Raw genomic sequence first — 16,863 nt, 5'->3', positions numbered from 1 at the left:
CATTTCTGATTAAAAAAAAAAAAAAAGACATTTTTAAATTTGCAGTTAAGAAAGCATTGAGTTACTCCCTAAGCGAACATCTTCATTGTACAATTACTTGTTAGACTGTGCATTTTTTCGAACTATTCATACTTCCCCCTTATTCAGCCACTCTGAAATGGCTTTTTTGTGTTTCCCAGACCTGGTCTCATTCTTACACACACGTCAGTGATGGTGACATATCCTTTTTTTTTTTTTTTTTTTTTTTTTAAAAAGCTTGCCCATTACAAGGCATTGTATGATGAGAAAGGTGGCTTAGATGATAAAAAAATAAAATAAAAATGATTGGCGAGTTTTCCCAGCACCCTCTGGATGGCATGAATAACACATGGCCGTTTATGTTAAAAGGTTTCCTTTTACCTGAGCTTGGTAATTTCAAGGGTCATCTTGGTTAAATTAGATTTTAATTCTGAAATATTGTTGCTGGAAATGTTCCCACTGGCCAATTCCTATCTCCTGAATAATAGGATTTGAGCCAAAATTGAAAGTGCTAGTAAAGTAAATGAGGAATAGCAGCCACATAACCTTTGGGAACAAGTTCTTTTTCTTTTCTTTTCTTTTTTTTTTTTTTTTGGTTTAATGTAAGAGTTTTACAAGTGTAAGAAGTCTTTACCATATTGCTTGTATTTGAGGTTCTTGGCAGTGTACCTCAGATGAACGTTTGTTGGTTCACTTTAGATCTCCTCCACGGTACCTTTCAAGTGTGACCCCAGGGATGCTGTATCCTTTCTGCTTGTCTTATGCATCTCTTGCTTCCTGTATTTTGTGCAAAAGAGAGGGACTTTCCTTGCTAACGTCTCAGACACACTCGTGTTAAAGAAAATGCAGGAGAAAGTGAATCTTACTATGTCATCCTTACAATCAAAGCATTTAGAGAGCCATTAATACCAACAGGCAAGTCTTTCAAAACGTTTGTATAAGCATGTGGAATCCATAGCCATCAAAAAGCACCACCTCCCTTTCAACTTCTAGATGACGGCTGTAAATATCAACTCAGACCAAACAGTGCCCAGCAAGTTTACGTCATATTAAGCAGTTAATTTCTCAGCAACCTGTGGTAGCCCCATTTCCGTCAAGGTCAAGGTTACCCTAAGGTCTTTGTAATTGCGACACTGCTCATTCTTACCTGACTACATTGTCATCTTGATCCTGGCATCCAGTTCTGGGAGAGATCCATGCAAAAGTTCTAACTTGGTGCTTGCGAACGCTTGATGCTGTCACGTGATGGGGTTTCCCTCGTGGGATGCAGAAGGGACAGTGGTGGCTACTGTCCCCAAACAAGGGCTAAGAAAGTATGATGTTCTTTCTGAGAGAGCGGCTCACATCTTTAAGAGGTGAGTGGTGCAGGTAGAGGTTATATAGCATGGGTGAATTCTTTCTGAATGTTTCTTTTAATTCCGAGTCATGCTCACTTTCTTTGTTGTGACAGTTCAATAATCTGAACGTAGGGATAAACTTCTCTACTTTGGTATTAGTCAGTGTTCTACAGAGAAATAGAAAATAATGGGGGAGCATCTGGGTGGCTCAGTGGGTTAAGCCTCTGCCCCCGGCTCGGGTCGTGGTCCCAGGATCCTGGGATCAAGCCCCTCATCAGGCTCTCTCCTCAGCAGGGAACCTGCTTCCCCCTCTCTCTCTGCCTGCCTCTCTGCCTACTTGTGATCTCTCTCGCTCAATCTGTCAAAAAAAAAAAAAAATAGGCTGTGTGTGGACATGCCTGTGTAGCATGTGTGTACAGAAGATTTATTATAAGAAGTTGGCTCACACAGTAATGGAGACTGACTGATCCCAAGAGTTGCAGTTAGCAAGAGGGAGCCCTGGGAGAGCCGGTAACATAGTTCCCATCTGACTCCTGAGGCTTGAGAACCAGGAGAGCTGGTGTTTCAGTTCTGGTCTAAAGGCCAACACACTGAAGACCCAGGAAGAGCCAGTGTTTCAGTTGGAATTTGAAAGAACTTCCCCTTCTTTGGGAGATGGTGAGCTTTTTTGTTCTACTCGGGCCCTCAACTGATTGAATGAGGCCTGTCCACATGAGGGAGAACTCTCTGCTTCACTTGGTCTCCGAATTCAAATGCTGATTGCGTCCAGAAGCCCTCTCCCACACACGTGGAATATGGTGGACTAAATACCTGGTCACCCCACAGCCCAGTCAGACTGACATATAAAATTCACTGTCACAGCTACTCTCTTAAATAAGGTTTAAAGAATGGTTGTGATTGGGTTTGCTATGGATTTTTAATCCCCTCTGCTGTCTGCTCTACTTGCCCAGAGAATTATCCTCGTTCTCGGTCTCTGAAGATATTCGGACATTAAAGAGTCCCTTCTTCAGAGGTGGTTGGGGGGGTGTGGGTAGGAGCCGGCATGGGGATTCAAAGGGAGTGAGGTAAATGGAATCCCTTTAACCCATTTCAGTCTCTTATTATTTGATGATTTAATTATTTGTAGTTAAATTTATTCAAGTACTGTCTTGTCCAGAGAGGGAGGCAGTCTCAATCCTGGCAAACCCACGAATGCCCCTTCTCCCTCATTGCTGGCTGGAAGACACTGGCTGAATGGTAATCCCTTCCGTTCCTTCAAATTCAGGGCAAACATTGTGCTTCTTCATCCTGCCCCTCACCTCCCTTGTTCTCCATCCTCTTGACAATGGCAGCTCCACCACTGACCCTCTTTCTCCTTCTTCTTACACAAGCCTCTCGGAGCAGATCCCATCAGTGGAGTGCTAAATTGTGTGTGGTAGAGTGTGACTGCATGGATCAGAGAAGGCAGTCAGGAAAGGAGGGAGGAGATGAACGCGGGAGCTGAGGGTCGAACTGGTGGATGGTTCGGCACAGGGTGCTGTTGAGCATCTACAGTGTGCCAAGCATCGTGCTGAGCAGACCAAAGGCATGCACACACACACACACACTCAGTCCTCAAAAAGGGATACCCTGATCCCCATTTCACAGATGTAAAAGGGTCAAGGAAATTCACATGACTAGTAGGTGGTGGGATCGGAACCCCAAAATAGGTCTTCTTGATTCCAAAACCCACAGTCATGTTCATTGTGCTCTCAAGAGTTCAGACAGACACAAGAAGCAGGGAGTGCATTCCAAAACGTTATTTCCGTTGAGCAAAATCACAGAATCTATTAGCAAGTCCTTTACTAGAAAATTATTTGGGGAGTTAATTGAGATAGTGAATTTATCAAAGTTGGGTTCACACCTTTCGTGAAAGTCTTACTGGAATCTATCTAAATTAAAATGTAAGTCACTTCCCATCATTCCCTTCCTTAATGCATCCCATTGGCATAGACAGGATAGAAAATAAAAATCAGACTCTCGAATAGCATCTTCTCCAAGGTGCTCTGTTGATCTGGTCCCTTCCACCTGTTTGAATTCATCTCCTACTGTTCTCTGTCTTTTGGAGAGCTAAATGTGACACCACTATAGTCACATTGGCCTTCCTTGTATTTTTTGAATGGGGCCCCCTGGTCCCCCTTGCCTTGGATCTTCCCATGACTGGCTCCCCCATTTCATCTGGGTTTCCTCTCAGAGACAACTTCTGGAACCTTCTGTCTAAAGTACACCCTACCTTCCCTCCTCACCAAAGCTCCATTCTTGCTCTCCCTCCCCCTTCCCAGTACTTCATGGCTCTGGCTGTGTAATGCTGGAGGGAAAAGACACCAGTACCCGCCTTTGTTCTCTGAACAGATGGGATTTCTCAAGGCTTCATTGATCCCCTGTGCCATGTTGAGTCGTGCCACTCTTTTGAAAATACATGCATGAATGTGGGAAGAAATCAGGCCTCAGGGGTACAGTACATGAGGGAAGCAGCAACAGACATCACCTCTGGACGCCTGCTTTTTTTTTTTTTTTTTTGTCAGTTTAAGGCTGAAGGTGACTGTGGAAATCGGTCACCCGTCTGAACGATGCAGGGTGTATGTGGTCCCATCCTTTGGAAGGCCAATTTGGACATCAAACCATGACCACAAGGGCCAAATTAATAGGTAAGACAGCTCTAGTGCCGGGAGTGCACGCAATAGCCTTCTTTTTTTTTTCTGAACTTCTCCTCAGAACTTTTCTCACAAGTATCAAAAAGGCCCTGGGCCCTTTGAAGCCGTAACTTGAAGTCTCATAAAAGACACTGTCGTGTACAACTGACAACTTTTCCTAATGAAATAGAGAGAAGGCAGGACAGGCGGCTCCCTCGTGGCCGACAGCCTGGTGGCAGAATCTATTTTGGGAGGGATTTTCGCAGCATGCGTTTTTAATATCACTCAGACCAGCGTCTTTATCGGGCTTTGCTGGTGGGAAGTGCTTGGCGAGCAGCAGGGATCTCCACGGCTGGCGTCTCCTCGGAACACGTGCAATAGTCCTCATCGTATTTCCCTTATTTCCTTTTATGCATCTGCCTGAGATAAACGGGTCCCCCTCCTTTATCAACAATAGCTCAGGATTCATAAGCTCGCATCTTTCACCTGGGACAGGGGCTGTAGCAACTTGCACTTTATTATCCATCTCTCATCTTCTTCCCTCCAAACAATCGATAGATTCGCCGCTGAGGTCTCTTTTTAGAGGTTGCTTACAAGTTGCTGTTTCAGAACAATGTGCTGGCGGTCGTTGTCATGCCTAAATCCTCCCCAAATCTGGGCATGCATTTGGAGGAACTGGGAAGAGGTTTCGCAAGCATTTTCTGGGCAGAACTTCAAGTCACACAAGATGCCCTCGTGGCGGCTGCTGGGAGTCGAGGGCCCCAGTGCCCAGGGACTGCTGTGATTTCTGGTTGTCTGGAGAGCGCCCCGTTTCCTGCGCATCGTAATACAGGACTTTAATGAGCGGAGGAGACTGTAATGTTTATGCTGTCCAACTACCCATCATGAGGTCAGAGGAAACAGACTGGCTAGGCCTGCTTATCTGAGTTTGCCTTAAAGCTCTCAGAAGGGTCAAGGCCAGCGCCCAAGTGCTCCAACCATAGGATTCCTTGAGATGTGTTTACATTTCCTTATACACATTCTTGAAGGATACGCGTTAATTAACATCGAGAGTATACAACAATCCCCATGGTGATCTAGCTGTTTTCCTGGATGGCCAGCAAGCACGGGACTGGTCTGGGGAGCTGGTACCTAGCAAGGGCTCAGTGACGTTTTAGCCAGACCTGACTTCCTTTGGGAGCTCTAGTCACAGTTCTTTGTGGCTGAGAGAAGACCTTTCATCCAGACAGTCAAAATTTACTCTGTCTACTCTGTGTATGGGGTATGACAGGTCACTAGGATAAAAAGCTAAAATACTGCCCTTGCCTGCTAGAAGCTTTCAGTCTGGGGGCAGGAGGAGAATAGGGCATGGTCAAGCAGCCCCAGCCGTTCTAGCATCTGCTCCGAGAATTGACTTATGCTCACGTTTCACAAGCTACAACGAATCTCACGGCTCAGACCATCATAAGTGAGCGGGGAAATACAATCATGCATGTGCCCAAAGACAGAGAGCTGCACCATTTTAAAATAGTGGCTGCTCAATCATCTCATATCCCCAGCTGACTTTGCTCTTATGCCTCCGCAGACTTATATAGCTTGGGTGAGAGGTGAATCTTTGTTGTTTGAAGACACTGCGAATTTTGCTGTCTTCACCATGCTATAGCCTAACCTCTCCCGACTGATACACGTGGACTCTCTGATTTAATCCTCGATTTAGAAGATCTCATTATCTTGGCTATGTAAGGAAGAGTGAGAAGTAGAAAGACCACTAATGAGTTAATGGGTGGAACTAGCAATTAACCCGTGTGCTCTGATGGCAGAACTCATACTCTTAGCCCTATGATGAAATGCCCTGTGTGTCTGTCTGTGTCTGTGTGTTCGAGTTAGTGAGGAAAGCTTGTTCCAAAAGAACTGGAGAGAATCAATGAAGATTTCCCAAAGAAACTGGTAAGTATGCCCTAAAGGACAAGTAGAAATAAAGTAATTGGAAAACAAAGAGAATGAGCCTTATCCCCCATGTGTATGCGTGTGGGAGGAACCCCGTCTTTGGCCCCTGAACCCCCAGGAAAAGTATACAGTGAAGAGTGTCCATCCATATATTACTATTGGCAACCAGGAAATACCATGGCCTTGGGTCTATAAATCATTAAAATAAACTTTATGAGATGTGAGAAATCACAGTTCTTACCCATTGAGGCAGCAAAGTAAATTGACAGCTGTGTCTGTCTTATAGCCCCCTTCTGTCTCCCTGTCACCTCTTTGCTCTTCCCTCCTTCTGTTCCTTCTCTCTCTGTCTCTCCGTGTCTCTCTCTTCCTCCTCCCCTCTCCCTTCTTCTCTCTCGCTCCTTCTGTCTCCCTCCCCCTTTCTCTCTCTGCTCCCTTTCTCCCCTTCCCTCGCCCTCTCACATGCACACACGCATGCGCACACGCGCGCACACACACACACACAATGTTCTAACCAATCCATGAACTTCTGACTTTATGGTAACTTGGCAATAATGAGGAGAAGGAGAAGAAAAACTACATGATAAATTGATATCAGTGGTAAAAGGGAAAGGAATATGGATGAAGTTGAGATCGTATAGCATCTGACCCAAATGATCAGAAGCTGTGACCTAGACACTGAGGGGTCATCTGGTCCTCTCTCTTCCTACTGTGTTAATCAGACAGCCCTGGTGATGGTCCCATTTTTAATGCTCCCTGATAAAGAAGATCACTAGCAGCCACCATAGCCCAACCCACAATATAATTGCCTTGACCACAGAAATAGGTTCCGTGTTTAATTCAGCTCTGTCTTCCTTTGGGCTCCTCTTCCTTCTCTGTGCTTGGTCCTTGATGACCAACACTTGCCAACCTGATCTTTAGTAACTCCATATCAGGTGTAGACAAATAATAGGGTTGTCTCTGACTGGCCCTCTCTCGAACCTGCTAGCTCTTTCTCCTAGCATGTATCTCTAAATGGCTTCTCTGCTGATTTGGGGAATTCCAAGGCATATAATACCATGTGTCTCCAGAACTGGATTCCTATACTATACATACTATACGTCTGTTACTCCTTTATTTTTTAAACAACCTTGTCAGATTTACATACGATAAGATTCACTCTTTAAAATAACATTTCAGTGATTTTTAGTACATTTGCTGAGTTACGCAGCTGTGACCAGAGTCTGGTGTTGGAGCATTTCTGTCCCCTCAGTAGATTCATTGAGCCTATTTCCCGTCCCTCTTCACGGCCCGTCCCAGACAAAACCGTTCACCTACATTCTGCATCACTTTGCCTCACCAGACGTTATGTAGAAATGCAGTCATGCCGCATGTGGTCTTGTGTCTGGCATCATGTTTTTGCAGTTTATCCAAGTTGTAGTGTGTGCCCACGTTTATTCCTTTTTATTGCTGAACAGTATTCCATTGCACAGAGACATAGAATATTTTATATATCTCTTCATCAGTTAATAGACATTCAATTTATTTCCACTCTTTGGTTATTGTGAATTTTACTCCAGTGAACATTTGCGTGCCAGTCTTTGGGTGAACATTTTTTTTTTAAGATTTTATTTATTTATTTGACAGAGATCACAAGTAGAGAGCAGGCAGAGAGAGAGAGAGGGAAGCAGACTCGCCGCTGAGCAGAGAGTCCGATGTGGGGCTCGATCCCGGGAGTCTGGGATCATGACCTGAGCCAAAGGCAGAGGCTTTAACACACGGAGCTGCCCAGGCGCCCCTAGAACATGTTTTTATTTATCTTTGGCGAGTAGCTAAGAGTGGAATTTCTGGGTCACATGGTAACTCTAGGTTTAACTTTTTAACGGTCAAACCTTCTTGTAATGTTCTGCCCTATGCTGTGTTCCCACTAGTGGGGTGTGAGAGTTCCTGTATGTCCACTTCTTCGCCATCATGTGTGTGACTCATATTTTTGTCCCCATTAGCCTAGGAGCTCTTAGAAGGGAGACTCTGTCTTCATGCCTCCTTGTTTGACACAGCCCAGGGCTGGGCACACATTTAGAGCTTAGCAGTGCTGCAGGGGGCATGGCGGGGAAGGACTTTTGCTTAGGAGCTGATGTGTCGGGATGTTGGAGCAATCATTTTTTCAACTGTGAAATGGGCTAACAGTGTGGATTAATGGACATAATGTCAGTGAAGTGCTTTGTCTAATGCAGATGAAAACAGTAGCTGTGGTGTCATTGTTTTATATTTTTTTGAAGGCACGCTCCCTGAACCATCTCTGGTTTAGCCTACTTCTTTTTGGCTTTTGCAGTCACGTATTCAGATATAATGCGGGACTCCTGGGTGGCTCAATCAGTTAAGCATCCGACTTCTGTTTGCAGCTCAGGTCATGATCTTGGGGTAGTGAGATAGAGCCCCACGTCCGGCTCTGCACTGGGTGTGCCTGATTAAGATTCTCTCTCTCCCTCTACCCCTGCCCCCCACCCTGAAAGAAAGAAAGAAAGAAAGAAAGAAAGAAAGAAAGAAAGAAAGAAAGAAAGAAAATAGAATATACTGGGCCATGAGGACTGAATCATGAGTGACACACTGTTCCTCATATCAAAGAATTTGAAATCTAGCAAGGAAGGACACAAATGTAAGTGACTCCCTGTGGTGCCATGTGACAGAGGCCCTTCTAGAGATTCACACAGGATGTAAGGAGACCTCAGGCAGGGGCCCTGGACTCAGATAAGATACCTAACCACAACCAAAGCTGGAGAGACGGACAGAAGGGCTAGAAAAAGCATGACCCGCCAAGGGACGGACATTTGCAAAGACTTGGTAAGGGAAAGAGTTTGGAGAAATTGCTAGCATGTTTTGTGCCACAGTGAAGGAGAAGTGTGAGAAGTGTGCCACTGTCACATGAAGGTGGTGTTAAGTATGACATCAAGGAGTTTGCTTTTTGCCTGCACTGCTCTGTTCTGTCACATTTTACAGGCTAAGGAGCTCCAGAGAAGATGGTCAATATGTGACTGGCAGAAATGTCCATTTATAGATTAAAGAGAGCAAAGCTAGAGGTGTCTCAAAATCTCTGATACTCTGATGCAGTCTTTCTCACCCTCTTTTTTTTATTACCTCTCCTCCCCCAAGAGCATTTCTGGACAGATTTTTTTCCTAATAGTTCACCCCCTCATGAAATTTTAATACTACAGATGCTCTGTGAACACACTGTACCAACGCGTTATTTTTGCATTATACATAAAAGAATAAGGTTTTCCTTATTCTTTCCTTCCCCAGTCACCAATTTTCACCCACTGGGGACTGTATCACCCAATATGCCAATGAATATTCTGGTACATTGTGATCTGTTCGAGGGACAAGCCTAGGTCCTAACATTTTATAATCCCCTCAGCACCCTTCAAAACACAACATTTGGAACGAAGACCTTCCGTTATTTAATAAATATTTGCAGCATTTTAAGAATCGGGACTGCAGTGAGCAAAACTCCCACCCCTCATGATGCATACGTTCTAAGGCAATCTGCGCAGATAAAATTAGTTCTCTCTTTGATCAAAACTAAATAATACCTGCCATGAAAACTTCCCATCATGATACAGGCTCCCAACTTGCATCCTAGAATAGGACTTGGCATTATATCCAGGTTGGAAATAGGGTGAAGGGATTAAAAATCTGTTTGACGCTAACTTAAAGCAAAGTCAGAAGACCAAGAGATAATACTTTCCTTAAATCGGCACAATACTAATTCCCAGCTCCCCTCCCACAAAGGCCAGCAGGGCATTTTACGTCTCAGGATTTTTTGGACATCCCAGTGTTTTGCCAGCACCAATGGGAAGAGCTCTGGGGGCGCTGGTCACCATCTTTCACTGGCATTAGCCGAGAGAACTGGGGTCCCAAGCACGTGGTCCATTTAGGTCTGGGAAAGGGACCTCTCTGCCATTCCTGTGGAGAGGAAACTTTGGGAAGCTGGAGTCCTGCAGCCATTTCTCTCTGAAGTCCTAACCACCCCCCGCCTTGCCCCAGGGACACTGGCACGACAGTGGTCTCTGGAAGTCATGGGATTCACAAGTCTCTTGTCCACCCCCCAGCTGGAAAACCTCTCCTCTCCTTCTTGCCTCCCTTCCTAACTCACCTAGCACTGTCCATTCAGTGAAAGTTACCTTTTATAAAAGAAACCCCACTGCTTTTAGGCTGCCTCTGCTTCTTTGCTCTCAAAATCTCCAAGACTTGGGGCGCCTGGGTGGCTGAGTGGGTTAAAGCCTCTGCCTTCGGCTCATGTCATGATCCCAGGGTCCTGGGATCAAGCCCTGCGTTGGGCTCTTTGCTCAGCAAGGAACCTGCTTCCTCCTCTCTCTCTGCCTGCCTCTCTGCCTACTTGTGATCTCTGTCTGTCAAATAAATAAATAAAATCTTAAAAAAAAAAAATCTCTAAGCATCATAATTACAAAGCCTAGGAAACTATTTGAAATGGTGAGGAAAAGGGGCCAGGGGCCAGCGTGAGAGATAGGAAGTAAGAAACAAATTAATATTTCAGTCCATTGTCGTGCCACTCTGAAACCTCTTTCTTTATTCTGTACTTTTATAGAAAACTGTTCAAAACAACCAACCAGACAGTGTGGACCAGATAATAAATAAAGGGCAAATGTCATCATCCTTGGACTAGCCCAGAGGGAGATTCTCCAGATTCTACCCACCTCTGCTCCTGTACTGTATCCCAACCCCCACACCCTTTCTCCCTCAAAAGACCTTCCAGGGAGTCCACTCTAAATTGGACCGGGAAAATACTGAGATCCCCTCATATACTTACGAAAACTCCCAGGAGCCAGGCTTATGGGTCAGCCCTAGTGTATTGCAGTGCGGAGGACACCGAGGCCATGACCTCACTGGGAGGACAGTGGGATCCTGACCTCCCACTTTCATTTTGAGTGTACTTTATAGACTTTAGGGCCACTGATTGGACAGAGCTGGCTCCCTTCAGGCCAGCTTTCTGGCTGCTAGAATTTTTATGCTTGCCTTTAAGAATACTGAAGTTTTACCATTTGAACACGGAAGGAATGGAGAAAAAAGGTCTCTTTCCTCCTAATTACTTTGGGAATGACTGTGAATCTTCTAAATGTCTCTTTTATATCTTATTGGGTGGGAAATTTTGCTTTAAACCTGACCTAAAACGCCTATCTTGGTAATACTGATAGCTTCTTATGTCTGCAGTTACAGGTGAAATGGTTTTAAATAAGGTGATTCTCAAGTTGTTTTGATGTGTATCTGCTCCAGTCTGATTGTTCCAGAGCCAGAAAGGAGACTCTAATGCGGGAACACATATAGCTGGCCACTCTAGTCTGCTTTGTATTATATTTAGGAAATACAGGCCACTAACATAAATTCACACTATTGGATAGACCTTTCCCAACAATACCGCTGCATAGACCTAGGGAGTCGGGGAGGCAATGGGAAAAAATGAAGTGATGGTTCTCAAGCATCGGAAGAACCTATAACCGAATGAAATGGTAGAGATTTGGCAAGTTCATGATGCGTTTCCTACCAAAAGAAGTACTTAAGTAAAGGCATCCATTGCCTGTTGGATTACAGGAGCGTTTCTCAAACATTGGTCCTTCTGGTTTCTCCTTCACTGTTCTCTGACTGTGTGTCAGCTGTGTTATAAACCATCTCAGAGGATAGGGGATGGGGAGGGCCTTATTCTTTACTGACTCCCCATGGCTTGCAGCACACGACTACATACACAGTACTCTTCCCATAAATAGCAGAGATTCATTTTGCTTTTGTTCTGTGGCATGGGAAGCAGCTGGGTTGTAATAAGGCACCTCTGGCCCAGTAAGTTGGAGTAGAGATGTTTGACCATAAGAACAGAGGGCATTATTCTCCTATCCTCTCTACCATTGCTTAGTGCCCTCCCCAAGCAAGTGAAATTCAGAGTAGCCCTATGAAGCCCAGCAGATACCTTACAGAGATGACTTTTACATACACTACATTAGGTTAAAATAATGAGTAAGAGCTTATAGTCTGAACTGGAAAGACTTGAGTTCAGATTCCTGATCCTGTTGTCAATTAGCTGTGCAATTGTAAGCAAATTACTTACCGATAAATTTTCTCACTTGGGAAGTAGGGAACATGAAGACTATCTCATAGGATCATTGAGTAGATGGCATGAGACAATATGTGCATAAGCATTTAGTATATGACATAAATTCTTGACAAGTGTTGCTTTTTAAAATAAATTGATGAGAACTTAATACTTTAGAACAAGTTTTTTAATTACAGTTGCTATTTACAGAAAACGATAAAGTACGGACTAGCAAAATGAAGAAAATAAAAAGCACTCATTTTAGGCATGCAAAGATTTTCAATATTAAGACTTAAGTATATTTCTTTCTAGAATTTCCCACTATGAAATTTGTTTCAGAATTTTTCTTATGTGCATATATGATTATATGTATACACATGTATGAATATTTATATGTAGCTGTATAAAAATGGCATAAAAAGCAGGTGCTTGGGTGGCTCAGTCCATTCAGCGTCTGACTCTTGATTTGGGCTGGGGTCATGCTCTTGGGATTGTGGGATTGAGCCCCATGTCTGGTTCAATACTCAGTGTGGAGTCTGCTTGAGATTCTCTGTCTCTCTATCCCTCTGCCCCTCCCTTCACTCGTGCTCAATAAATAAGTAAATAAATCTTTTTTAAAATGGCATAAAATATACATACATATTTGATTTCATTTATAATCGATTGTGCACATTGGCCTATGTTCTTAAATATTCCTCTACAGGACCTACATCATGTTCTATTCTATCATATTCCGTTATTTTAACATGCAACTTTTAGGTAGTTTCTAAGTTTTAATTTTTTTTTTCTCATAATTGGCATGGTGATGAACAACTCTCTAGCCAAATAATTTCACATTTATAGGATTATTTTGTAATGATTACATTCAAGAAGTAACATGTTAGTTTTCGATAACAATTAAGAAGATGAAATGAATCATGAAAAGCACAGAGTCTAGTGATGAGCACCTAGTAAGTCATCAGTAAATGTTAAGGGTAGTGGATCTGTATACTGTAAGAGGAGAGGGAAATCTATTTTATTTGAAATAGGCTTGCTAATTACTCCAGATATAATCTTCTATGTAAGAATGTTTAGCAGTTCTTATTTGTTTTATAAACACATATCACACAAACCAACCAGATCCATGAGTTTATAGATGTGTTTCTATGAAAAGGTTTATTAGTATGTGTTTCTATGAAAAGTTCTGCTTCTCCAGCTTATAAAAACCATCGAGAATAATCCAAAACAAGATAATTGACATATCCTTTGTGGGACGGGGGCAGTGGGGGAGGGTTGGGTAGATACTTGTTTTTACTTTTTTCCTTTTGTTGTGGAATCTGCCTGCTGCTGGTGTGACATGAACATACCCTCCAGCCCGATGCCTCTCACGCTGGGTCTTAATGCCCAGTCTGGGGCCCTTTTGTCAGCGCCGTCCCCATAAGGACCCACAATAGAAATATACAGATGGCGTGCTATCTCTGAAAGGATAATATTGACCTGAAAAATCAATTCTCATGCACAGGCTGAAGTGGTGTGATGGAGGAGGGAGGGGGAAGTGCCCAGTTCCCACTTGGTCATTCAGGACCCCCCAGTGTGGTGTCTGTCCTGCATGCACTGATGGCAGTGCCAGAGAGAAGAAATGGGAGATACCGGTGAGAGACTTGAGGAGTCTGGGAAAATGTACCTTCCTGAAATAAGCTGGGCGGGAACTGGCGAAGTGGAGAGCATATGGTTCATAGAGTTGCTGAGGGGAGCAGCTGTTTGCCTCTAGCCAGTGGTGACCATGGGAGAAGGCAGGTTCCAATTTCCCAGGGCTTCCCGTTTCCTGTTTCAGAAGTCGAAAACCTGGAGTTTTCATTTAAATCTCTCAATTTTCATTTTTTTGATAAGAGATTTTTATTTATCTTTTTTACAGTTTTTATTTTAATACGTTAGTGAACATATAGTGTTATATTAGATTCAAGTGCACAATATGATGAATAAAGTTACTGTATGGAAAAGAAAGAGACATGTAAAGCACTTTAAAGTTAGCTCTTTAGGGTATTTTAACATTTAAATAATTATAGGAACATTTTCCTTCTTGGGATTCACCCCAGAGCCCATACCTCAAACCCATTTCTTCAAGAGCACAGCAAAAAAGGTTGTGTGCAGTGCATAAAACTGCACACCAGAACCATGTCTGTGTGGGCAGGGACACATTGCAAAACAGCTTTGCAACTATTTCTCCATTCAGTGGTCAATGACCTTTTAAGGACTTTTGTCTTTGTGTGTATGTTGTTGTTGTTTTTCACCTGACAATGCATTGGGGAAAATCTAGGAATAAATTGGTAAAATGTGTGTGTGTGTGTACATACACACATGTGTGCACACATACACACACATCCTGTTCTATTTCCCTGGAGAACCCTGACTGAATCAGATATGTATCCACACTTATGTGGAAAAGAGGAAACATGGTGGAGGGACGGGGAGAGAATCTAGATCTCTTCGAATGTATCTTGTTTTGTAGATTTGACTTTGGTGCTTTCTAAATAGTTCACAAAACTGTAACACAAAATTAAACATTCAAAAAGCTGTCATGATAAAATAAGATATGGGGAGGAATGAAACAAGTATTCTTGACTCAACGGTGGTTGGTGGTATAACCACACAGAATTGAATTAGTTCAAGTGGCTTTGAGATCCAGTCATTTGCCTGTACCTGTCTAGAAGGATGTACTCTAAAGCTTTTTGAAGACAAATTTTAAATTGTTTTTCTTAATCATAATTTTAGAATAGTAGTGGCTCTATGTATTGTGGGTTAAATCAAATGAGTAATCATTTTGGTGTTGAGAACACAGATTTTTGGTATGAAAGAAAGGTAGTAACATTGTAAGATCCATGAGATTAAATGAAAACAGCCCTGTCCTCAATTCGAATTGAAGTTTAAGGGGATAGGGCACCTGGATGGCTTAGTCAGTTAATCGTCTACCACTTACCGAATCTTCGATTTCCGGTCATAATCTCAGGGTCCTAGGATTGAACCCTGCATTGGGCTCTCTGCTCCGTGAGGAGTCTGCTTCTCCCTCCCAACCTCCCTCTGTGCTTTCTTGTTCTCTTTCTCTCGAAGAAGAAGAAATAAAATCTCTTTTAAAAAGTCAAATGGGAATTCATGGTGTATTCTATTTTAAAAATACAGAATTTATCTTCTAGCTCAGTCCATAGAAACAAGTGTCAACCCAGTAGAAATGAGCACCCAAAGTTGTCAGTCTGTGGTCTCTAAACACTAGTTGCCACAAAAATGAACCAAGTATTTTTACTAGAAATGACTGGTTCCAGGCCTGGGACAAGACATGTGTGGAATAACCTTAGGTCATGTTGTCATACCAGAAGTGAAAGGGCCATCAGAGATGGCTGGATCATATTAAAAGGACTTAGGGGCTAACTTGAAGAGGTTCCTACTGAGAAAGGGTAGGAAAGTTAGAACTTATATAGCAATAAAAATGGCACTGGAATGAAACAAATTAAAAATGTCTGTAATGATACATAAAAAACAAACGAAAAAAAGAAACCTAATCGGTTATCTTTGGAGGCTACTAGGTAACCAATATTTTGAGAATCCAAATAAATGAGGACAAATCACACACCTTTTCAGGTTTTTATAAACTGTAATTTAGGGTGAATGGTTGATGAAATGTGATTTCTCTTTGTAGACTATCCCAACTAGTAAATTAAGAAATGATATAATTGTTTTCACCAGTTTGAAATCCCTAGTGAAATAGTAGATCCTCTAGGCAAAGATCACCAATGGCTGATGACATCACAACAGAAGACATTTGATGCCTCTTGATAGAGTATGTAATAGACAGAAAAATGCCATCCACTTCGAAGGTATCAATGTCCTCATCTCAGAACCCCTGAAAATGTTACATTTCATGGCAAAGGAGAATTAACGTTATGGATAGTATTATGGTTGCTAATCAGGTGATTTTAAAATGGAGAGAGGGTCCTGGATTATCCAGGTATGCCTGATGGAATTACCAGGGTCTTTAAAAGTTGAAAAGGGAGGGGGAAGCCTCATCATCAGAGGGATTAGACATAAGGTAGATTCAGCCAGTCATTTGAAGATGAAAGAGGCCACAAGCCCAGGAACATGAGCAACCCCAAGAAGCTAGAAAAAGTCAAGAAATGGGTTCTCCCTTTGAACATCCAGAAAGGAGTGCAGGAGACCAGATGGTACCTTGATTTTCATGCTTTGTGTCCTGGGTCAGACTTATACAGAACCGTGACATAATACATTTGTGTTGTGTTAAGCCATGGAGTTTGTGGTTATTTGTGATGGTTGCAATAGAATAGTAATATATTCCATTTCCTGGAACATGTTCTTCCTAGGAAACAGAGCTTAAATCTCATCAAGCCTCTTGATCTAACTACCAACTTACAAAAAGTATAGGGGACAGAAGAACACACTATAAGAAATTACGGGAATGTTCAGCCACATGTAAATGCTGGGCAAGGCTATTAGAAAAATGACATGTTCTGTTCATCAAATAAAGGTTATGTACATATGTGGATCTATGAGAAGAACCAAACTGAGGAGATTTTTAGGAGATGACCTACTATTTCATGTATCAACCAATTCTAGTAGGGAACTTGATTCAAGGAAACAAATCTAAGGAGAGAAAATAAAAATGAAATCTGAACACTGATGCTGTTATTTTATTATTTTTAGATTATATTGGCTATATTAGGGTATTAGATGATATTAGATATTAGATGATATTAGGGTTTCAGATGATATTATTTTAGTATTTTTAGTGGTAGAAGTGATGGTATTAGGGTTATATTTAACCAAATGATGGTATTAGGGTTATATTTAACCAAATGACGTAGGTATGGTG

The 16,863-nt window shown here is 42.6% G+C and overlaps 1 protein-coding gene across 1 annotated transcript in view; it reads left to right on the top strand.

The window, feature by feature from the left end:
- The window catches only part of SGCD (sarcoglycan delta), a 390,751-nt gene that overhangs the window by 161,602 nt on the left and 212,286 nt on the right, over positions 1-16,863 (top strand). The window lies entirely within an intron of this gene.

This window comes from Martes martes, assembly GCF_963455335.1.
Source record: "Martes martes genome assembly, chromosome: 5".
Taxonomy (NCBI): Eukaryota; Metazoa; Chordata; class Mammalia; order Carnivora; family Mustelidae; genus Martes; species Martes martes.
Note: the sequence above shows the minus strand (reverse complement) of the source record. Positions and strands in the feature narration are given on the sequence as shown.